Here is a 24,539-nt window from a genome sequence, read left to right as displayed (position 1 = left end):
TCCTTTTCCCTTCTCTGAAAGAATTGCCTCTGCTAATCTGCTAGCCTCTGGGGCAATTAGAAAGGTAGGTCTTACAAACATAACTTTGATTTTTTTCTAGCATTGCCTTTTGTATGGGACAGCTTCCCTTTGCCTCTCCAGATCCATTCTCTTCACCCTGCCCTCTGCCTAAGGAAGATAATCTGTATGGACTCTACCACTGGACTCACAGGCCCTCTGGCTTCCTGTGGTGTTTGCCAACGAGGTTCCATCAGGAGAAGGATGAAGAGAGGAAAGTGAAGTCAAGGTATTTACTCCCCTGGCCCTGCTCTAAGAGTTTGTTTTGGGCTGTTTCACTTGACTGATTGTATGTCACTGTTCATAGTACGTCTCTGTGCATCTCTCTTCTTTAAGGTAGTCATCTCTCCCGCCTCTCATCTTTTCAGGATTCAGGTTCTTGCACTTTACTTGTGGTTTACCCTATAACCCAATCTCTTTCTTACAAATAAATCCTCTTTGAATTATGTTATCTTAGTTTGAGAGTACAAGCTCCTTCCTCTCGGGACCCCAACTAATACAATCTTCCCTGGTCTTCTTGGATGTCTACATGGAACTGGCTCCATGGACTCACTCTTTTTCCTTCTGCTTTAACTATGGGGAGCTCTGCTTCAACATAGCTGCTTTCCAAGCCTCTCAATCCAGTACCACTTGCCTCTCCCTCAAGAAAACTCTATCCCCTTTCATAGGAGAGGGTTTTACTGCTTTGATCCTTCTATAGACTTATAAATCACACAAGGACTTCAGGATGAACAGGGCTAAAGACTCTGTGCCAGGTACTATGGGAGCTCAAAGGAGCGTTTCTGAATATAAACCAAGCAAGAGGATAATTAGAGAAGTCTTGGAATCCTTGCTACCTAAGCTGAGTTTGAGAAGATAAACAGGCAATACCCAGGAGGCAGGATGTGTGTGTGTATGTGGGGTGTGTTCCCGGGAGAAGGAACAGCATTCTCAAAGGCCTATAAAAAAGAGGAATTGAATGGAAGTGTCTGGAGCATCCAATAAACATCTTTGCAGGATAGGGTACAGAAGAAATACCACAGGACTTGAGATCATTGTATTCATAACTCCACCCAACTCTAGCCCCTTCATGCTCAACAGCTGATCCTTGTACTATTTAACCAAGAAAATACAGCTATGAATAATCTCCATTTTCTGCTCACAATGACAAAGTTATCTATATTTTTACTCATCCTTCCTTTTTCCCTCCTAGTCAAAGCCGTACCTTCACCTATGTCTCAATTTTAGGAGGAAGAATGGAAACAGGGAGACCACTTAGGGGGCTGTTTTTGTAAATGAAGTTTTACTGGAACACAGCCACACCTATTTGTTTAAGTACTGTCTATGGCTGCTTTAGGCTTGCAACAACAGTTGAGTAGTTGCAGCAGGGACTCCATGGCTCACAAAGCCTAAATTATTTTCTATCTGGCCCTTTAGAGACAACATTTGCTAGCCCCTGATCCAGATGAATAATCCAAATGAGAGAGGGTGGTGAATTGTATTGGAGGAGTACTGGTAGGGGGTGAGGAGTGATCAAATTCCAAGCCATACTTTCTAAGGAGAGCTGCCTACTAGATCTGCTTATGGACTGGACATGAAACATGAAAGAAAGAGGAGACAAGGATGACTCTAGTTTTTTGGCCTGAGCAAGAACAGAGTTTGTTATTTGTTGAAATGGGGGAGGTCTGTGGGAAAAGTTGGTTGAAGTGGTAGATAATGAAGAGTTTAGTTTGGTACATGTTTGGGCATAAGTTTGAGATGCCTATTAGATATTTAAGTGGAGATGTCAAGTAGGTAGTTGGATATACAAGGGTGGATTTCAAGGGAAAAGTCAGGGCTAGAAATGTAAATTTGAAAGCTGCCAGTATATAGATGTTGTTTACAACATATGGAATGAGATCATTTAGTAATGGACTGCAGTGACAGAAGGGGACTGGAGACTGAGCCTTGAAGTATTTAACATTCAGAGATTGGGAGTGTTAGGAGGAACTAGCAAAGGAGATCCATCAGGTGAGTAGGTTAGGTGAAAAACCAAGAGAGACGGGTGAGCCAGAAGTCAAGTAAAGAAAGTGTGTCAAAGAGGAAAAATGATGAAGTTTCAAAGTAGATCAAAGTGTTTATGGTGCAATAAAGATGTCACGCATGTCATGCATGTCGTACAATAAAGGTGCATGTCCTCCTGTTCTCAGGAGGACAGGCACACAGGAAAGGCTAACATAGGCCCTGAAGTGGTCTTGGGGCCATTTAGTCAGGTGATGCCAATGAAGGCTTGGGTAACAAAAATGGTTTAGAAGGGAGGTGACAGGTTCCAAGTGGGCATGTTCCCTTGTCCTACAGGAAGTAGTACAACCAGATGAAGACCAGAATGTGAACTATTTTGCCCAAATCTAAGGATGATACTCTTTGTTTCTATATATATTTGGGTCTATTTCCAGATTTTCTCGTTTGTTTCATTGATTTTTTTTTTCTTTCCATATTCTAGAACTATACCATTTTGGTTATTATAACTATAAAATATGTTTTAATATTTGGTAGAGCTAGACTCCTCTCACTACGCTGCCTTTTTTAGAGCAATGACCTCTCAATTCCAAAATTCAATAGTTACCTTTAAGATAACTGGCATGTATTCTTAATAGCTATGTAATTATTTCATTTGATTTTCACAATTCTGGCTCATAGGTGTTATAATTCTAATTATAATATTCTATTTTTCTCTTGTTCCTTGAACAAAATTTTTATTCTGTACTATAATTTAAATTTATAGGTGTCTGTATCTTGCCTCCCATCTGGACAATAAATTCCTGGATAACAAGGCAACATCTCATAATTTCCCTCTGTGTTAAATATTATTGAGTGCCAACAATGTGTGAAGCTCATTAATTAACTAATTTGATAAATTGGTGATATAGATAAAAGTGGCCTTTTAGGAGTTTTACAGAGGTGAGATCACTTATGTTTGGGAAAATCATGGAAGATTCAATGAGGGAGTTGGGATTTGATCTAGGCGTGAGGGATCAGTAGGGTTGGTGTAAGCAGAGAAATAGTTCACTTGTATTTTAGCCAGGATGAATGGCACAAGATAAAGCATGAGGGTTTAAGAAGTCCCAATGTATTCTGGAGAAAGTGACTAAATCAATGTATTTTTCATTTTCAAGGGAGCAAAAAATTTGGAAAAAATGTTTAATGGTAGATGAGAGGGTAGATTGGAGGCAAGATCAGCAATGGTCTGCTTTGTGTGTAGTAACTTATGTATCTAATTTATCAAATATTAATACTATTAAGCTCCTACTGTGTGCCCAGTGGGTAATTTTGACCCTGATTTCACGGTTTATTGGCTTCTATAGTACCTGTTACTATTGACTTCTCCTTTCATCTTGAAACTCTCCTCTTTTGACTCTCTTGGTCTTATTCCCCTTGTTCTCCTGCTCTCCTCCCCAACAGTTTTTTGTTGTTGTTGAGACAGTCTCCAGTTACCCAGGCTAGAGTTTAGTAGTGTCATTACAGCTCCCTGCAACCTCAAACTCCTGGGCTTAAGCGATCCTTCTGCCTCAGCCTCCTTAGTAGCTGGGAGGCGCCACAGGTGCTACAGGTGTGTGCCACCATGCTTGGATAATTTTCTCTAGTTTTTGTAGAGATGTGGTCTCACTATGTTGCTCAGGCTGGTCTTAAAACTCCTGGCCTCAAATAATCCTCTTGCCTTAGCCTCTTAAAGTGCTAGGATTTCAGGCATGAGCCACTACACCGCTCCCAGCACTTTTTTTTTTTATTGTACAGTTCCTTTCCTAGCTTTATTCTGTCTACTCCTTAGGCCTCTTCTATTTTTACACTTTCCTCCTTCTTGGTTGATTTCATAAATGTCTATGGCCTCAATGTTTTGCCAATGATTCCCAAATCATCATTTCCATCCCCATCTGAGACTTCAGTCCTAATCTTCAGATTATTAAATCCTCCTGTCTCAGGGCCATTTTACCTGAATGTCCCACTGGTGCTTCACTTAACATGAATAAGATTGAACTATTTCTCTCACCAACCTTGCTCTTCTTCATGGATAACCTATCTTGGTTAAGGATCACTCTCTACTTTGTTTCCCAAGTCAGAAACAGGTGATTTATCCTTTGTGACTTCTTCATTCTCTCCATTGAATTGGTCATTAAATCCTGTAACTTCCATATCCTACATATGTTTCTAGTATGGTATCTTCTTTATCCCTATTATCATGGCCTTAATTTAGGATCTTATTTTCTCTTATCTGGACATTGGATTCTTCTTCCTGGTTTCTCTGCTTCAAGCCAAACTCTTCCAAAGCACCTACAATTTGAAATATCTTTTTAAAATGAAATCTGAGGCCAGGCCGTGGTGGCTCATGCCTGTAATCCTAGCACTTTGGGAGGCTGAGGCAGGCGGATTGCTCAAGGTCAGGAGTTTGAAATCAGGCTGAGCAAGAGTGAGACCCCATCTCTACTAAAAATAGAAAGAAATTAATTGGCCAACTAAACATATATAGAAAAAATTAGCCGAGTGTGGTGGTGCATGCCTGTAGTCCCAGCTACTCCAGAGGCTGAGGCAGGAGGATTGCTTGAGCCCAGGAGTTGGAGGTTGCTATGAGCTAGGCTGACACCACAGCACTCTAACCCAGGCAATAGAGTGAGACTCTGTCTCAAAAAAATAAATAAATAAACAAAATGAAATTTGATCATATTATTCTTTTTTTTTTTTTTTTGAGACAGAGTCTCGCTTTGTTGCCCAGGCTAGAGTGAGTGCCATGGCATCAGCCTAGCTCATAGCAACCTCAAACTCCTGGGCTCAAGCAATCCTCCTGCCTCAGCCTCCCGAGTAGCTGGGACTACAGGCATGCACCACCATGCCTGTCTAATTTTTTCTATATATATTAGTTGGCCAATTAATTTCTTTCTATTTATAGTAGAGATGGGGTTTCACTCTTGCTCAGGCTGGTTTCGAACTTCTGACCTCAAGCAATCCGCCCGCCTCGGCCTCTCAGAGTGCTAGGATTACAGGCATGAGCCACCATGCCCGGCCTTATTATCCGTTTTTTAAAAAGTCTTCACTGACTTTCCATCCTCTGCAGCAATGTTTTCAAATTTTTTAAACATAGCATAACCTTTCTTTTTCAGTTGAAATCTTAAATTTGAATTTTCGTCAATGAGCATCTAACAAATCAGAAAAAATAAAAAATCTATACTCATTTTAAAATCATTTAAAGTATATTGGTGTTCTGCTATATAACAGTTACTGTATTGAGCACAGTGAATATAAACAATAATAGCAATAGCTAAATATTTACTGTGTGATTACCCTGTGTCAAGCACTATTCTAAGTTCTTTGCATGCATCGATGCATTTAATCTTTACAATAACCCTGTGAGTATGAATAAGGCATGGCTCTTTCTCCTAAGGAATTTTCTGTGTGTGTGTGTGTATTTTACCCTGATGATCAACATATTGTTTCACTGATGGCTCCTTTAAGGAATCATAGAATCTTTGATGGCCATTGATCTAAGCTGCCTAGCAAATTTACTGGAGCCTCACCAAATTGATTAGCCTGTGTACTGGGAGCTTGGAACTAATGTTAATCATCCCAAGGGCAATTAAGGCAAGAAGCGTAGCAAAATCTTCTTAGTTACAAAATAAGAAGACAGTGTTAATCTCTGTAACCCTGTCCTCAGCCTTGACAATAGAGCATTCTGAACTCCTTTTCTGCAAAATATTGTTTGTTAGTCAGACTAGTCTAATGTCTTAGCAACATAAGGAACCCAAGAAAAGCCAAACATTATAATTTGGTTGTTCATGATTTGATTGGTACCATGATTTAGTAAATTACTTTTTCTAAGAGTTCTTTTTCAGCTTGTTTAAAGCCAACAACTAAATGTAGCAATAAAAATTTAAATTACCTTGGCTCTTTCCTGAAATGCTCAATATTCCAATCTTTGTGCTTTGTGATGGTACCAGGGAGAAGAGGAAAAACAGTCGACAATGATTCTGCATTACTGATTGACTCTACTCATTACATTACATTGAAATGTTATGACTTGCTGGGCTCAGAGAGTTACCCAATTTTTGCCTCCAGAATTTTCAAAGTAATTTTTTGCTACTACACTAACAAAATACAAAATTATTTGCAGTTAAGACTTTCTAATTGGAAATAATAATTTTTAGATAGGAAATTAAGGCCTTTATTAAATAATGTTAAATTATCATCAGAATTACATTTTCATGAATAATCAATAGCACTTCAGCTATTTAGCTAGTTTAGTATTGTTGAATGCTAGTAATTGTCAGGTTTAATTGTGTTCTCTTGAGTGCAACAGCAAAAGTAAAATCAGGCCATATATTTGCATTATAAAATGTTATTCTGTTGGACAAAAAAGTTCACTAAGTAAAAATGGTCCAGGAAAGTATGTTTTTGGTAAACATATTCCCACAATGTTATAGTTACATTAGCACTTGCTACCCCAATTTTTGTAGAATTCTTTTACTTTAATCAAGGTAAAACAAAGGCTTTCTCCAATATAGAGTTTTCTATATTAATTTTTAACTGAGTGTATGATCAGTGTGACAGACATTGGTTTTTGGCTGAATTATTTATTTGTTCCCTCAATTTAAAGAGGGTAAAAACAATCAATGGACTATTCTTAGCCATTTGCCCTAGAGCTTCAAGCATATGAGGATGGTATGTACTCCTATCTACTCCAGTGCAGTAAAAATGTTACAGTTCATTGTGAACATGATAAAAACAAACATCTTAGTTTAATAGGGTACCAACACCAACTCTTGACTCTATAGCAGTGTCTAAAATGATTGTTACCATAAGTGATTGAAATTATCCATTCTCTCTTCAAAATCTTGCCCCATTTTCTTTTCGTTTTTGAGACAGGGTCTCACTCTGTTGCCCGAGGTAGAGTACAGTGGTATGTATCATCATAGCTCACTGCAGCCTCAAATGCCTGGGCTATAGGGATCCTCCTGCCTCAGCCTATTGACTAGATGGGACTACAGGTGCATGCCACCATGCCCAGCTAATTTTTCTATTTTTTGTAGAGATGGGTTCTCGCTATGTTGCTCAGGCTGGTCTCCAACTCCTAGCCTCAAGCAATCCTCCTGCCTTGGCCTCCCAAAGTGTTAGGATTATAGGCATGAGCCAATGTGCCTGGCTTGCCCAATTTTTCACATATCAGAAAAATAAAATATGTTAAATAGCTATTATCATTATTCCCACCTTTGTTCTCAGGGTATCACTTAAATTAATCCTTTACCAACATTGTGTGCTTTGCTGTGTTATATCTCTAACTTTTTTTAAATAGCTGAACTTTATGGAAGCAGGGTACTCAGTGGGAAATGAGCCTTGAGGTGTTGTGATTATCAGAGTGCCAGTAGGGGCTGAGGAGTGAGGGAGCAGGGGAAATGGACACAAATTCAATGTGAAAAATTATCCAGCAGACAAGCTTTGAAGTCAGGAAAGTAGCAGCTAGAATTATCACTGGCATCAGCCTGGTATTGTCATTTATCTGTGCCATACCCCCTCGTGAAGTCTAGATATTCCTCGAATGTCTAGATAATCCCGTTGAGTAGACGGGCTGTTAGGAGACACCCAGAAAGCAAAAAAAGAACTAATATTTATTGAACACCTCTAAGTGCTGGGCACTGCAGACATACTTTCACATTCTGCATCTCACTGGGTCACCACTATAATTCTAATCCTCTAAAGTTCATGTGATTATTTTCATTTTACTGTAGGAGATATTAAGAGTGAGAGTAGCTCAGCAACTCACTCAGAGTCTCACTGATTATGCAGTAAACAGCACTAATCCCTCTGGCAGCCACATTAGTGAGAGAAAGATAAGGGACCAAATAGGTCAACATGGATTTGGTGCTTGTCCTTTTTAACAGTGGCACTAGAGTCTCATCTCAGGACACCATGGCACTAAGATATTCATATGAAAAGATTTGGAATTAAATCATTTTCAGAGGTGAATGTTTTGCATTCATTATCCTCAGACTCTTGGTTTAAACCTCTTATATTGGGGTAGATAATTATTTATCTTTCTTTTTCCCATACTACTTGCCATGTACTCTTTACGCATCATGATTGTTCAATATTTGTTAAATTGAATTTAAAATTTTCTTACAGGAGCAATAAGAAACAATCATTTTATAAAATGGCATAATTATAACAGTGTCCACTCTGGGATATTTATGCTTGCCATAGTAATTGAAGACCCAATGAGAGAATTAAAAACTGAGTAAGCAAAAACTTATTAGTAGTGTTGGCCAGTATAGGAAAACATAACTTGCTAAAGAAAGAGCTAAAGGAGAGAGAGAGAAGGAATTATAATACAAAAGATTAATAATTTATAAGATTTTAATATTTGAAATGAAAATTAGGAGAGAAACTCAAATATGAGTAATTAGTATCTCATGTTTTCTGTGAAAACAACTACCTCTGCTGCCTACAACTGGAATTACCATTTATACCAGACAAGAGCTTCTTTTACAAATTGGGTCAGATTATATTTTTAGCACAATTTTATTTTAACGAATGCAGGCCCTTTCTATTAACCTTAACAGTCAAGAAATGTAAAATAAGGGGAGAATATATCATTTGAGACTTCCAACTAACTGTTTATGCTAATGTGACAGGAATGATCGCTTGAGGACAATTTTATCATATCAATTGCAATTATGAAGGGAAAATAAAATCTTCTCAAGTATGCTTCATTCTCACGGAGTTAATTAAATTTTATAACCTTTGCTAAACTCTTCAAACAATAGAGTCTTATTCAGGAAATATCAAAAAACCATAAAGAACTTTATTGTCTTCCAAGTATTCTGGTGGGTTAAGAGATTTAGCAGTTTCCTTTGTTTTCATTGCAAGAAATTATCATCAACATCATCATTATGGCAAATGTGATCACCAATATCTTCGATTGTGTCTGTAGGGCTGCAGTCCAATACCTGTCTATGGCCTGTTAGGAACAGGGATGCACAGCAGGAGGTGAGTGATGGGCCAGCAGGGCAAGCTTCATCTGTATTTACAGCTTGCTCCCTATGCTCACATCACCGCATAAGCTCCACCTACTGTCAGATCAGTGGGGGCATTAGATTCTCGTAGGAGCGTTAACCCTACTGTAAACTGTGCAAGCGAGGGATCTAGGTTGCCCTCTCCTTATGAGCATCTAATGCCTGATGATCTGAGGCGGCGCTGAGGCAGTGATGCTAGTGCTGGGGAGTGGCTGCAAATACAGATTATCATTAGCAGAGAAGTTTGCACAATAAATGTAATTCGCCTCAATCATCCCACAACCATCCTCCCAACCCCCACTCGGGTCTGTGGCAAAATTGTCTTCCATGAAACCAGTCCCTGGTGCCAAAAAGATTGTTGTGGGGCACTGTGCTAGGTAGAGATACGTTAAGAAGTATAAGATATATAGTCCTTACCCTTGAGAAATTTATAATCTAAATGAAGACATTTAAACTGGTTAAAGTTGGTCCAAAATAATTTATTCAATCCTGTGATTTATTACAATCATTCAGTGGGGACACATGTGGGAATGATACTGGAGCTAGATATGTTAAAATAAATCCTGCCACCTACCTATGCTAAGAGATACACATATGTTTTAAAAGATAATGCAGGTGGCATTAGTTACCACTCTGTGGACAGAATGAAATCCATTGATTCCTAGAGGATAAAACACTAATTCTCTGAGCACTTTATTTGGGTGACTTGGGAAAGCAGTTGAAGTCTCATTTCTGCAACTAATTGGCAGTGTTACTACTGCTTGTAGCACACTGTTGCTCCAGCTGCTATGCTGAAGTATGAACTCTCAGTATCTTTCACTTGAGAGAAATCCTGTATCCCTGAATAGGATAGCATATTTGCATCCATAGACTAGTGTCTCACTTTCCTCCTTCGTAACTAAACTGGTTGACAAAGAATGCTGAGATTGTGATAAACTTTATGCCTCTGATGTACTTCTAAATCAGTCTTATATGTGAAAACTTATTTAACATTTCCTTGATGTAGACATCATGTACAAAAAAAGTCATTTTCTAATACATGATACAATAATACTCATCACACGTTAGTATAAGGAATTTAGTTAACTATCATGACATATTTTACATTGATTTTTCAGTGCCTGAAATTTGGGAGAAGTGAGGGGAGAGATTTTTTTCCCTGGCAAAGTAGTTATAAAAATAAGTCATGGGGATAATTGGGCAAGTGCACTTCCTGAAAATATCCTGTAACTGCATCTTTCTGGTTTATTTTGTTTTCTTGGTAATCAGGCTTTACATGTTTATTCAATTTCCTTTATTATCACATTTAATTGAAGGTTAATAATCCATTTCCTTTATCAATGATATTAGTGTTTGGTTTTTATAAAATAATTTTCAACAGTCACACAGATCAGCAGTTTATGTGGGTGGATGAGATCATCTGAGGCTTTCCACATTCACACTACAGTCTATTCTTTTTTTGAGACAGAGTCTCACTCTTTTGCCTGGGCTAAAGTGCCATGTCATGCCTAGCTCACAGCAACCTCAAACTCCTTGGCTCAAGCAATCCTTCTGCCTCAGCCTCTGAGTAGCTGGAACTACAGGCATGTGCCACCATGCCTGGCTAATTTTTTTCTCTGTATTTTTAGTTGGCCTATTAATTTCTTTCCATTTATAGTAGAGACGGGGTCTCACTCTTGCTCAGGCTGGTTTCGAACTCCTGACCTTGAGCGATCCTCCTGCCTTGGCCTCCCAGAGTGCTAGGGCTACAGGCAGGCGTGAGCTACTGCACCCGGCCTTCTTGTTTACATAGTTTCTGAGAAGTCAGATGTAACTCTTATCTTTGTTCCTTTACAGATAAAGTGTGTTTTCCTCTGGTTTCTTTCAGGATTTTTTCTCTATCTTTGGTTTTCTGTGGTTTGAATACTGATGTGCCCAGGTATGGTTTCTTTTGGTATTTATCCTGCTTGGTGTTATCTGAGCTTCTTGGATCTGTTGTTTGGTGTCCCACATTAATTTGGGGAAAATATCAGTAATTATTGTTTCAAATATTGCTCCTCTTCTTTTTCTATTCCTTTTCTTTCTAGTATTCCCATTGTAGTATGCTATACCTTTTGCAGTCATCCCACAGTTCAGTTCTTAGATATTGTCTTCTGTTTTTTTTCCCCCAGTCTTTTTTGTTTGCTTTTCAGTTTTGGAGGTTTCTATTGTCATATCCTCAAGCTCTGAGATTCTTTCCTTAGCTATGTCCAGTCTACTAATGAATCCATCAAAGACATTCTTCATTCTTGTTACAGTGTTTTTGATCCCTAACATTCTTTGTGTTTCTATCTTAGAATTTCCATCATTCTGCTCACATTATCCATCCGTTCTTGCATGTTGTCTACTTTTCTCTTTAAAGTTCTTAGCATAGTAATCATAGTTTTTAAAATTCCTGGCCTAAGAATTCCAACTTTCCTGCCACATCAGACTCTGGTTTTGATGCTTGTTTATTTTAATCTCTTCAAACTGTGAGGTTTGTTTGTTTGCTTTGGGTTTTTTTGTTGTTGTTATTGTTTGTGTTTTTTTGCCTTTTATCATTCCTTGTAATTTTTTGTTGACAGGTGGACATGATGTACCAGTTAAAAGGAACTGTAGTAAATAGGCCTTGGTAATATAGTGGTAAGATGTAGTGGGGAAGGGAAGTGTCTATAGGCCTGTAATTAGGTCTCCGTCTTTTTGCTGAGCCTGTGTCTTTGGCTATGAACTTCACCACTGCTTCTTGCAGGTTTTTTCTCCCCTTAGGTGGGACAGGATGGATATACAGTAGGCTAGAGTTGGGTATTTTCCTTTCTTCAAGCATGTTAGGCTTTGATAAAACCCCAGCTAGCAGGCTCTGAAAAAGATTTACTGGTAAGGGCAGACCTTGCTAAGAACAGAGTACTCTGGCATATTTCAAAATGCTTCCTTTTTTTTCCTCCCCCTTCAGGAAGCATGAAGGGATTTTTTTTTCTCCAAAATTCACTGTGAGAACCAGGTCAGTCTCCTGGAAGTGAAACTTACAAAAGATGCAAGTAAAACAAAAAGTGTGGGGCACTCCGATGACTCGGTCCCTCTGCAATTTTTAACTCTCAAACTTATCCATATCTAGCCACCAGTAATTTTGCAACTATAGTTCTGGTTTTCCTACCTCAGCACTAGTTCCTGCAAGTGTTTTCTGCTTTGGTAAGTTGTGGTTCTCTGTATTTACCTGTCTGTTTCTTCAGTTTTTGGTGTACCAGTTTGTCCTGTGACCTCACCTCTGCAATAAATCTAAGAAAAGTTGTTGAGTTTTCAGTTTGTTAAGCCTTTTACTTGTTGATAGGGCAGAGTGGCAACTTCTAAGCTCCTTATATGCTGAACTGGAGACCAGAAGTCTGTTTTTTATTTTTTTTTTTAAATCCAGGATCTAATTTAGGTTTACATACTACTTTTGGCTTTTATGTGTCTTTAATCTTTTAAAGCAGTTCTCCTGCCCATTTACATCCATGACAGAATTTTTAAAAAATAATTTAGGTCTATGTGTCCTTTCTTAATTAAAAAATACTGAAAGTTTGACAAAAGAGCACTGAAAAATGGACAGTGGTACTTTTTCCTGTTGCCAATGACTGAGAAAAAGCCTAATTATTGGGCCTAAGTTCTTTAAACTGGCACCATAATTTGTTGATACCAAAAACGTTAATAAAAAAGAGAAATCCTATAATGTGTCCATGAAAGCAAGAAATGCCAAACTTTGTTTATTTTTAAACATTTCTTTTTTTTTTTTTTTGAGACAGAGTCTTGCTTTGTTGCCTAGGCTAGAGTGAGTGCCTTGGCGTCAGCCAAGCTCATAGCAACCTCGAACTCCTGGGCTCAAGCAATCCTGCTGCCTCAGCCTCCTGAGTAGCTGGGACTACAGGCATGTGCCACCATGCCAGGCTAATTTTTTCTAAATATATTAGTCGGCCAATTAATTTCTTTCTATTTACAGTAGAGATGGGGTCCTGCTCTTGCTCAGGCTGGTTTAGAACTCCAGACCTCGAGCAATCCGCCCGCCTCGGCCTCCCAGAGTGCTAGGATTACAGGCATGAGCCACCGCGCCTGGCCGAAAGGCCAAAATTTAAAACTAGCCATGAACACAAAGAGCACTAGAACTTGATTAAATTTTTCCTGAGTCTACTTGTCTATCCAAGGTAATGTCATAGAATTTTTGAACCTGAGGAACCTCAGAAGCAGGCGAACTACTTGGTTCCTTGTATTACCAGTGAGGAAACTGATTCTCAAAGAATCTGTGATTCATCAAGGTCACACTGGCAGTGATTTGTAGAGATGGCCCTAGAAATAAGGTGACTTGATTCCTAGTATCTTTGTGTCCCTGATTCTTTCATCTTCTTCTCTCCCATAACTTTCCATCCCTCTTATTTCCTTTCTTTTCTATGTCTTCCTTCCCCCTTCCTTCTGTTGAGCAAACAACAGACCATTTTTAAGGAAAACAAATCACTTCAGTTGCCCTTCTGCCAAAATTTCTCAATAGTGGCATTATTGACATTTTGGGCTAGATAATTCTTTCCTCTTGGGGAGATATTCAGTGCATTGCAGGGTGTTTGGCAGCATTGCTGAATTCTACCCATTAGATGCCAGTAGCACCCCTTACTCTAGACATTGCCAAATGTCATCTGGGCGGCAAAATCACCCCTGACCAAGAACCCCTACTAATGGTTCTTATTTTGGCAGTGGTTCTTCTTTTATACATTAGCTTTCTTTCTACTCTATTTCAATATGAATTTAAAATTTTATGTTGCTGTAATCACAGCCTAGATACAATATTTCTTCTACCATTTTTACTTAACATTTTGTAGTAAGTATTTTCATTGCTGCTGTATGACATGGGTATCTGTTACTTTTGTCTACCTAGCATTCCTCCTTTGCCTTCCAGTAATATCACCCTTTATCTGTTGTGGGTGGAATGTGTCTCCTCTATCCTAATCATTCAATTTCTAGGGCATTTCCCTCTGGTAAAGGTATGGGCAAGTGATCCAGGCCTGACCAGGCATAATAATCTGTCTCCACAGCCACAGTGATTAGTTTCAGTGGTAGGCAAGTGACCCAAGTTAGGCCAATCATAACCTTTTCTTGGGAAATTGCTAGAAGAAAGGATTTACTACTTCATTTGTGTTGCTAACCTGTGATATAAAGTTGAAACTTCCTGCAGGTATATCCTCAGCTTGTCTGCAGTTCAAGAAACCAATATAGCAGAAAGCAGATCTCAGAGGTGGGGAGAAAATCCTGGTAGTATTATTTGACTCCATAGATCCATTCATCTCTGAGGGTACTGCAAACCTTGTCTCTCAATAAATCTCTTCCCCATGTCCTTTTATTCATTTATTTTTTGCTAAGTTGGTTTGAGGCATTCTTTCACTTGCAACAAAAAGAGTCCTGATTAATAAAATAGTATTCATGTTTACAGTATTTAATGACTCATGTTTCCTCAAGTTGTAGTGCTGTGATTTCCTTAAGTGTTCTGCTAACATTGAACTTTAAGGTGATTTAAAATATTTTTCCATTGTAAAAGCAGTGTTCTTTTTCAATGCTTTTTGAATGACATCTACTAAATTTTCCATTAGTTTTCTCAAACATGGGCCCTTGGTTTAAATTCTGAACTACAAGACTTAAAATGGAATGATTTACCACCTAATTGAGGCCATTCGGTTTTTCTTTATCCCCTTTTGCTTTTATACTTCCATTATAACCCTTCCATCTGTGATTATACCAACTGTTGTGGCAGTATTGCTCCAGCTGTATGGGCACATTTGAATACATTAGTGTGCTATGTCAGTGGTTTAAGAAATTTTTTATGGTACCGTGTAGATTTATTTCTAACTCTTGTAGGACCTGCTTTATGATTTCCTTTAACTATTAACCTCAGAAACAATATTGTTCAATTTTATGCCTTTAGACCTACACATTCACTTAAGATGCAGAATTACTTAGTATTCTAATGTCTGTGAAAAATGTCTCTGGTTGTTTATTACTATGAAGTCTGTATGTTCCTCATTTACCTGTATAAATTAACTTCTCTGTATTTTAATGCCTAGCTCAAATGTTACTGCCTTCTATGTAATTTCTTTTTTTTTTTATCAGCCAAACAATTTTAATCAAGTTAATGTTAAGCAGTAAAAGTGCAATTACATGAAAAGCCCCATATTTTACGTTGTGTTAGCCCGTTTGTGTTGGATACAGGACGACCTGAGACTGGGTAATTTATAAAGAAAAGAGGTTTATTTGACTCACGGTCCTGCAGGCTAAGAAGCATGGCACCAGCATCTGCTTCTGGTGAGGGCTTCAGGCTGCTTCCACTCATGGTGGAAGGGGAAAGGGAGCCGGCATGTACAGAAGTCACATGGAGAGAAAGTGGAAGCAAGAGAGAGGGTGAGGGTGCCAGGTTCTTTTTAATAAACAGCTCTTGGGGGGTGGGGGGTGGGGGTGGGGGCAGGGCTCTACTGGGAACTAACAGAGTGAGAACTTACTCATTACCATAAAGGGCAGCACCACGCCATTTGTAAGGGATATGCTCCATGACCCAAACACCTCCTATTAGGCCTCACCTCCAACACTGGGGATAAAATTTCAACATGAGGTTTGAAGGGTCAAATATCCAAACTATAGCATATGTGCTTAAACTGTTTTTCATTGTCTTTATTTGTAAGGCACTGAAGGTGGGACCCACCCTTAAATCTTCTTTCTAGTGATGGAATAAGGCACATATTGCTTGGCAGTGCCATCCATGTTGAATTTATGGTTTATCCAGGTGAATTTATGAACAGTAGGTGGTTTTGTTGTTGGAGGATCACCTGTCATACAATGAAGCCAATGATGCCATTTGAGGGGCACTATGTTTCCATCCATATCCCATAATGTATTTTTGCCATTCATTTTGGTAGTACATATAACCCATCAGTGACGGACAAAAAACTGCTTGTTATCTTTGTAACAATTGTTTCCACATTTGTCGTCCACCACTAATGTACCAACCCTCATGTCACTCTCGCTGAACAAAATTTGTAGATAGCCGCAGAGGCCACCATGGAGACTAACCTGCTGTAGCCTGTGCTTTGGGACCTGTAGGAACTCCATCTTGTCCCAATCGATGGGATTTCTTTTATTACTGTGTTCACAGTTTGTTTCTATTCTGCTCATTGCACTCATATCCATGAGAGTTAATGCAATAAGGGTTGTAACACTTTAGGGTCCTGTGATGGTCATGGACTTGTCTCTCAGAGAATGATAGGTAGCAATTCCTACAAAATAATATAGCCATTAAGTTATTTATGGAAGCATAGTTAGCAATAGCAAAAGATTAGAAACACATCAAAGGTTTGTATTCATTAGGGGGCTATTTTAATGAATTATGATACAGCTATAAAATGCAGGTGCATTTTATATTTAAATACATTGCAGGTGTAAAAATAAATAAATTCTGTATATATTGACATGGTACAACCTCTAAGACATATACTTAAGTATGTCAGGAGGTGGTATAGCAGAGTAATTAAAAAAATGTAGATACTGGAAACTGACTCTGTAGGTTCAAAGACCAGCTCTGCTAATTATTAGCTATGTAAACTTGAACAAAGTTTTCAAGGTCAGTTTCTCAGTTTTTTTCATCTGTGAAATGAGGATACTGATGGTTATTACCCCCAGGATTGTTTTGAGGATCAAATGAGTTAATATATACAAAGCACTTAGAAGAGTATTTGGCACATAGTAAAATAACTGAACTATTGATATAACAATGAGATGTGAGTGAATGCTTTTTGAAATATGTAATATAATTCATAAAAAATGAAAAGCTAAATCTTTTAAAATTCATTGCTATTAACCATTTTCACTAGTACTGCCTTGTGTTATAGGATTGTATATATTTGTAGCCAAGGCTATCTCCTCTCTTATAATCCTTATTATTATATTATATTATATTGTATTATAATCTCTTTGAGGACAAGGTCTGGATTTTGTACTTTGCATAATCTCTAGCTTATGCCACATACAGAACAAGTCCCATATGTATTTGTTGACTAAATTAATAAAACATTCAGATTTCTGTCTGACTATAAATATGACTTCAGAGCTCTGACATTTAGAGAATAGTTTTAGAAGGTGTCTAAGAGGGCTGATCTTATAATTTCAACATTTAGGGGCAAGTCTGCATATTTTGTTCATGTAAGAGTAGGAAGTTTACTTTTACCTGGAGCAATATTTTGAAAGTGTTATTTTCCTTTCCAAGAATTGTATTTTTTTTTTTTTTTTTGAGACAGAATCTCACTTTGTTGCCCAGGCTAGAGTGAGTGCCGTGGCGTCAGCCTAGCTCACAGCAACCTCAAACTCCTGGGCTCAAGCAATCCTGCTGCCTCAGCCTCCTGAGTAGCTGGGACTACAGGCATGCGCCATCATGCCCGGATAATTTTTTCTATATATAATAGTTGGCCAATTAATTAATTTTTTTTTTTTATTTATAGTAGAGACAGGGTCTCACTCTTGCTCAGGCTGGTTTCGAACTCCTGACCTCAAGCAATCCGCCTGCCTCAGGCTCCCAGAGTGCTAGGATTACAGGCGTGAGCCACCGCGCCCGGCCTCGAATCATATTTTTAAATGAGGATGAGAACTAACAATTTTTAGGACCGCTGAGTCTCAGAAAGGTTAAAGACTTGCCTGCCTTCATACATCTAGCTAGTGATAAAGTCAGGGTTCAAACTGGGGTCTGGCTGATTGTTTGTTCTTTCTGCTGCAAAAGTGAAGTAAAAAGGAAGGCCATTACAAGCTAAAGGATGACCCTAAGAAAAAAAAAATAAAAAAAATAAAAAAAAAAAAGGAAGGCCATATTCACTGATTTTGTAAGTGAGCCTTGATGAGAGGACATAAAGGAAGACTAGTAGAGTAGACCGGTGCTTCAGCAGTATAGTTGTCCCTTGGTATCCTTGGAGGACTGGTTGTGGGACCCCTGTATGTACCAAAATCCTTGGATGCTCACGTCTCCTTATATAAAATGGTGTATTTACATATAACCTACACACATCCTCCTGTGTACTTAAATCATCTCAACATTATTTATAATACTTAATACAATATAAATGCTATGTAAATAGTTGTTTTACTGTATTTTAAAATTTGTATTATTTCTTATTGTTGTATTGTTATTTTTAATTTTTCAAGTATTTTCGATCTGGTGTTGGTTGAATCTGTGGATGCAGAATCTTGGATATGCAAGGCCAACTGTATTTCATTTTGTTGAGCACATTACTCAGCTATTGAAACTACTTCAAAAACCTATGACTGAATAAAAATACTCAATGTATTAGGAATATGAAGAAAAGTATAACAAGATCATTTTGTACAACTTAAGCCTTTGCCTTTGATATTAAGGACACTTAAAATTCTTAATAAGAATATTATAAATGGGCCGGGCGTGGTGGCTCACGCCTGTAATGTGGCTCACGCCTGTAATCCTAGCACTTTGGGAGGCCGAGGCGGGCGGACTGTTCAAGGTCAGGAGTTCGAAACCAGCCTGAGCGAGACCCCGTCTCTACCAAAAATAGAAATAAATTAATTGACCAGCTAAAAGTATATATACAAAAAATTAGCCGGGCATGGTGGCGCATGCTTGTAGTCCCAGCTACTCGGGAGGCTGAGGCAGTAGGATCGCTGAGCCCCGGAGATTGAGGTTGCTGTGAGCCAGTAGTATTGATCACATTACATTATCTTTTTCCAGATAAATTTCATTATAAAATATAATAATGAGGTGATAGCATATTCAGGGTACAAATTTATAGGTGTGTACCATTTTAGAAAACTTTAAGTATGAAAATCCTCAAATGCTTGGTAAATTGGAAGATTGCATAAATTCATTTACAGAAGAGTTCTTCATATTTCCAAATAATAAACCATGGAGTTTCTTTAAGCAGGAGTGCATGACAACACATGTTCATGTTCTTTTGGCAAAAGAAACAGAAGTGCCACATTAGATTGGGTGGTCAGAGAAGATGTCTCTGAAGAGGTGATATTTGAACTAAAGGCTGAATATAAAAAAGCCTGAACAAAGCTGAAGGAGCTAGCCTTTTGAAGACCCACTGGAAGAATGTTCCCAACAGAGAGCTCAGCAAGTAAGGTCAGAACAAGGTTGGTGGCTCAAGGAACAGAAAAACCAAACTGTCTGGAGGATAAGGTGGAGTGTAAACTAGGGAGAGTGGTTCACAGTGAAGTTAAGAGATAAAGACAATGGCCAGAGCAAGTAGAACCATGGTGACTGCATGTAAATTACTTCACTTGGAGCATGAAACTTTTTAAGAGCTTAGTAGGTGGGAAACTCTACGTTATTACAGATCATATTATTCTTTTCTTCACAATTCTTTTTTCTTTTTTTTGAGACAGGGTCTTGCTCTGTTGTCCAGGCTGGAGTGCAGGGGCCAGTGGTACTAACATAGCTTACGGTACCTCAACCTTCCTGGCTCAAATGATCCTCCTGCTTTAGCCTCCCAAGTAGCTGGGATTTCAGGTGTATGCCACTATGCCTTGCTAATTTTTTTCTTATTTTTTGTATAGATGGAGTCTTGCTATGTTGCCCAGGCTGGTCTTGAACTCTTGGCCTCAAGCTATCCTCTTACCTTGGCCTTACAAAGTGCTGAGATTATAGGCATGAGCCACAGTGCCTGGCCTTTTCATCACATTCTAATTTAAATATTTAAAAATAGGAATACTTTATTCTTTATTATAAATTCAAATGAATACTTAGAAAATACTTCTGAAATTTGAACCTGTCTTTACTAACCCTGTATAATTTAAATTCTATTTAAAAACACAAGGAATAATTCTCTAATTGTAAAGGCAGTAAAACTTGGTATTTATATAGAACTTATTTTTATTTATTTTTTTTAATACAGGGTCTTTTGCCCAGGCTGAAGTACAGTGGTGTCATCATAGCTCATTGCAGCCTCAAACTCTTGTACTCAAGGGACCCTCCTGCTTCCACCTCTTGGGTAGCTGGGACTACAAGCATGTGCTGCCCTGCCTGGCTAATTTTTTTAAGAGACAGGGTCTTGCTCTGTTGCTCGGGCTGGTATGCAGTGTTGCAATCACAGCTCACTATAGCCTAAAACTCCTGGGCTCAAGCAATCCTCCCACTTCAGCCTTTGAGTATCTGGGAGTACAGTGTGGATCACTATGCCTGGCTAATTTTTTAAAAAAATTGTAGACACGGGGTCTCACTATGTTGCCTAGGCTGGTCTTGAACTCCTGGCCTCATGTGATTCTTATGCCTCAGCCTCCCAAAGTGCTGGGATTATAGGTGTACACCACTGTGTTGGCCAGAATTTACTGTTTTACAAACATTTGTTTATTGTTTCTTGCCTAGAGTTATGCTGTGAGGCTTTCTCATCCTAATTCTGAACCACAAGACCCCTCAGTCAGGAAAATACTTTCCTACTATTCAATGAGTTTTGTAGTTTATTTTTAATCACTTTGTAATTTATTTTTCACATTGTGTGAATCAGAGATTATGCTAGGCTGAATAATAATTTCCAAGTATGTCCAAATCCTAATCCCTAGAAAATGTCTTACTTTATATGACAAAAGTGATTTTGGAGATGTGATTAAGTTAAGGATTTTGAGATTGGGAGATGAGTCTGGATTGTCTGGGTGGGCTTTAAATGTCATCAGAAGTATCCTTGTAAGAGGAAGGCAGAGGGAGATTTGACACAGAAGAAAAGGAGGTCATGTGAAGACACAGCAGAGATATGAATATGCTGCTGGCCAGAAGAGGGAGGAAGGGGTCATGAGCCAAGGAATGCAAGGAATGCAGCTGTAAAAGCTAGGGAAGGTAAGCAAGGGCTCCTCCCCTAGACCCTTTGGAGGGAGCCGCCCTGTCCTTACTTTAGATTGTGTGTCTTGATTTTGAACTTCTAGACTCCAGACTGTAAGAGAATAAATTCACGTTGTTTTAACAACAAAGTTTGTGGTAATTTGTTATAGCAGTCATAGGAAACTCATAAAAAGACTTAACTTTAGTTTTTGCTGTATAGTTAACTAACTCTCCTAGGACCATTTATTGAATAATACATTATTTTAACTGATCTGAAATCTTTTTTTTTTTTTTTTGATCTGAAATCTTAATGCCCATATAAAGCTGAATCTGTTTCTGTTCTATACTACCAATCAATTCATTTACTCTTGGGTCAATACCAAACATTTAAATTATAATAACTTTGTAGTACATTTACTATATAGGCTGACAAAGTCCATTATTATATAACAATTTTTTGTTTTTCAAAAAATTTCTTGCTTTCAGCTGCATTTATTCTTTTTTATTTTTTTCTTTTAAATATTTTATTTTTTTCTATTTTTATTTTTTTCCTTTTTCTTTTTTTACCTGACAGTTGGGTACATTTTTTTTCTTTTAAATTTTTTGAAAAATATTTTATTTTTTTCTATTTTTATTTTCACCTGCATTTATTCTTCCAAATGAACTTTAGAATCAATTTGCGTAGGCAAAAAAATTATTTTTAATCTTTTTTTTTTTTCAGAGAGAGGGTCTTACTCTGTTGCCCAGGCTACAGTAAAGTGACTCAATTGTAGTTCACTGTAACCTCAAACTCCTGGGCTGAAGTGATCCTCCCACCTCAGCCTCTGGAATAGCTAGGACTACAGGCATGCACTACTAGGCCTGGCTAATTTTTAAAATTTTCCTAGAGATAGGGTCTCACTATGTTGCCCAGGCTAGTCTGGGACTCCTGGTTTTAAGCAATCCTCCTCACGTAGCCTTCCAACGCTCTGAGATTATGGGCTTGAGCCACTGCACCCAGCCAGTAAAAAACTTTGAATATTGATTTAAGCTGCATTAAATATATAGATTCGTTTAAACATTTTAATTCAGAAACGAAGACCCCCTTTTCAGGTCTTGTACATTTTTAAAGGCTGGAATCTTAAGGCTTATTTTGTTGCCATGTGTAATAGGGTTTACATTTCTAATTAGATGCTTCTGGTAAGCAGAAATGCTATTGGATTTTGAATTGGGCCATTCTGCTGAATCCTCTTAAAGTCTCTTAGTCTTTTCAACAAGACAATTATGTCATCTATAAATATTATACTCTTTTCTACTATTTATTTTTCTTTTTCTTGTTCTGTTGTATTAGCTAGAATCTGTAAAACCATGTTAAATTTTAATGGTGTTAACTGGCATATATACACATATACAAATGACATATAAAGTCAGTTTTCTGACTTTAGTTGGAATGCCTTTGATGTTTCACTATTACATGTGATGTGTTTTAGTTCATCTATTTTGTGGAGGAATTTTAACAAAATCTATACATATACATATAATAATGATAAGAATATTTACTTCTTTCTAGGTTATTAATTATTTCTTTTTTGTTTTCTTTCTTTTATTATTATTTTATATTCTATTTTCTTTTTTTGCAATGAGATCAGAGTTCTTCTAATATTAATTATTTCTTTAAATCAGAAGTTTCAATAAAAATATTAAATATATTTCTAATATATATCATTATAAAGAAATCTTTCAATGTTCAAAAATTCTTTTATCATGTAACAAAACCTACTGGGTTATTTTATATTTTTCATTTAACATTTGTCCAGTATTTAGTTCATTGCTCTTCTTTTGCATTTAAAAAAATTCAGACTTGTATATCAGTAATGCTAGTCCTGCAAAATGAATGTGGAAATGCTTTGTCTTTTCCTTTTTTAAAGGTCAGTAATAACAGAGGCTGGGTGGTGGCTCATGCCTATAATTCCAGCAATTTGGGAGGCCAAAGGAGGAGGACTGCTTGAGGCCAGGACTTTGAGACTAGCCTAGAAAACACAGTAAAACAATTTAAAAATTAGCAGAGCATGGTGGCATGCACCTGTAGTCCTAGCTATTTGAGAGAGAGAGGACAGAGGATTGCTTGAGTCCAGAATTTTGAGGCTAATGTGATCTATGATCACACCACTGCACTCTGGGCAACTAAGACCCTGTCTCTAAACAGATAAATAAATTAAAAAAAAAATAACAGAAATAGCAAACTTTTTATAGGCCCAATAGAACTGTATTAGTCTAGTGCCTTTTTGGTGGTAGATTTTTGACAACTTTTCCAATTTTTGTCTATACTTATTTAGTTTATTCAGGTTTCCCATAACTTTTTCAATCAATTTTTATAACTTATACTCTCCTAGAAAATGAGAAAAGGTTAACATCCAGTATCTATCTATACAGTATGCCTACATATCAGTAAGATACATAACCCACTTCAAAACAAGCAAATGCCAAGTCTGTATAATTAACAGAAGAAAAATTCAAATGGCCATTGAATGTATGCTTTAACTCTGTCATATTTAAGGTAACCATATATCTGTATCCCAGGAAAGTCCTTGTTTACATATGCTTCTGCAAAATTATGACTAGTGTCATCATTTAGTCTAAAAAATTTCCCCAGGACAGTTCATTTTAATGTCTACCTACTTACAGTAAATGAAATGCAAGTTTAAATAATAATGAGGATTTTATTATTATGCCAATTAGATTAACAAACATTAAAGAGATTTATAATATACATTGCCGGAAAAGGTAGATTGAAACAGGAAAATACTGGCGGAATACATAGGTGGTACTCTCTTTTTGGGTTAGAAATTTGGCAATATCTATTAAAATTATAATTTTAAGTGTGCATCTCATTTGATCTAGTTATTGGACTTTTGGCATGTTAATTTATGGAAATAATGATGCTAGGGTGCAAAGACATGCATTGGCAAAGTTGTTGAAATAGTCTACAATTGAAAACAATGTATATGTGTATCAATAGGTTATCGGTTAAATAAAGGTATACCTATGGAATGAAATATTATGTAGACGTTTAAAACAATGTGGTAACCATAGATATGTGTGTGGGGGGGAGGAGGGAGGGAGAGAGAGACTGAGACCCATGGAAAGATTTCTATAGTATATTAAGAAAAAAGGTAAAATGCAGAATGGTATTATAGTTTTAACTGGTATTTGGAGAAATATACACATATATATGTTGTTTTTAACATGCTTAGAAAAAAAGTCTGAAAATATATAAACCAAACTTACCTATTATCATTAGGTTTAGATGAACAGAAAACTGAAATTAGAAAATTCAATAAAGGTTTTAAGTGTTAGCAAAAAATATCACTTTTTTTTTAAAAAAAAAAAACAAAACAGCTTATTTGACAATAATAAGAGACACCACATATCCTGTCAGGAAATAGAAAAATCTAGTTCTGGCTTGGTAACAGGGGGCAAGGAGTAATTCTTTGGTATTCTAACAGCGGAATTAAAAACCTGCCAAGCTTTGACTATAAAGTTTGGAGGACGTTCTTTCCTCTCCCACCCAGAGCCACCGGGTGCGTGTTCCACAGTAACAGCAAGGATCACACTGATTTTCGAACCCGCCCCACCGCCTCAGCTGAGGCGGCCGGGTCCCC

At 37.5% G+C, this 24,539-nt stretch overlaps 1 long non-coding RNA gene across 2 annotated transcripts in view; it reads right to left on the bottom strand.

Moving 5' to 3' along the window:
* LOC105872618 (uncharacterized) overlaps window positions 1-24,539 on the bottom strand; it is a 53,239-nt gene that overhangs the window by 27,869 nt on the left and 831 nt on the right. The window contains exons 2-6 of one of the 2 annotated variants that reach the window (XR_012921699.1): window positions 24,166-24,196; window positions 16,143-16,345; window positions 15,775-15,898; window positions 15,575-15,660; window positions 12,981-15,403 (exon numbers count right to left, since the gene is read on the bottom strand). This is a non-coding gene — a long non-coding RNA (uncharacterized LOC105872618). Of the gene's footprint in view, window positions 1-12,980; window positions 15,404-15,574; window positions 15,661-15,774; window positions 15,899-16,142; window positions 16,346-24,165; window positions 24,197-24,539 lie in introns of those variants that run through there. The other variant, XR_001154654.3, reaches the window with a different exon arrangement.

The sequence above is a fragment of the Microcebus murinus genome, chromosome 11 (assembly GCF_040939455.1).
Source record: "Microcebus murinus isolate Inina chromosome 11, M.murinus_Inina_mat1.0, whole genome shotgun sequence".
NCBI lineage: Eukaryota > Metazoa > Chordata > Mammalia > Primates > Cheirogaleidae > Microcebus > Microcebus murinus.
Note: the sequence above shows the minus strand (reverse complement) of the source record. Positions and strands in the feature narration are given on the sequence as shown.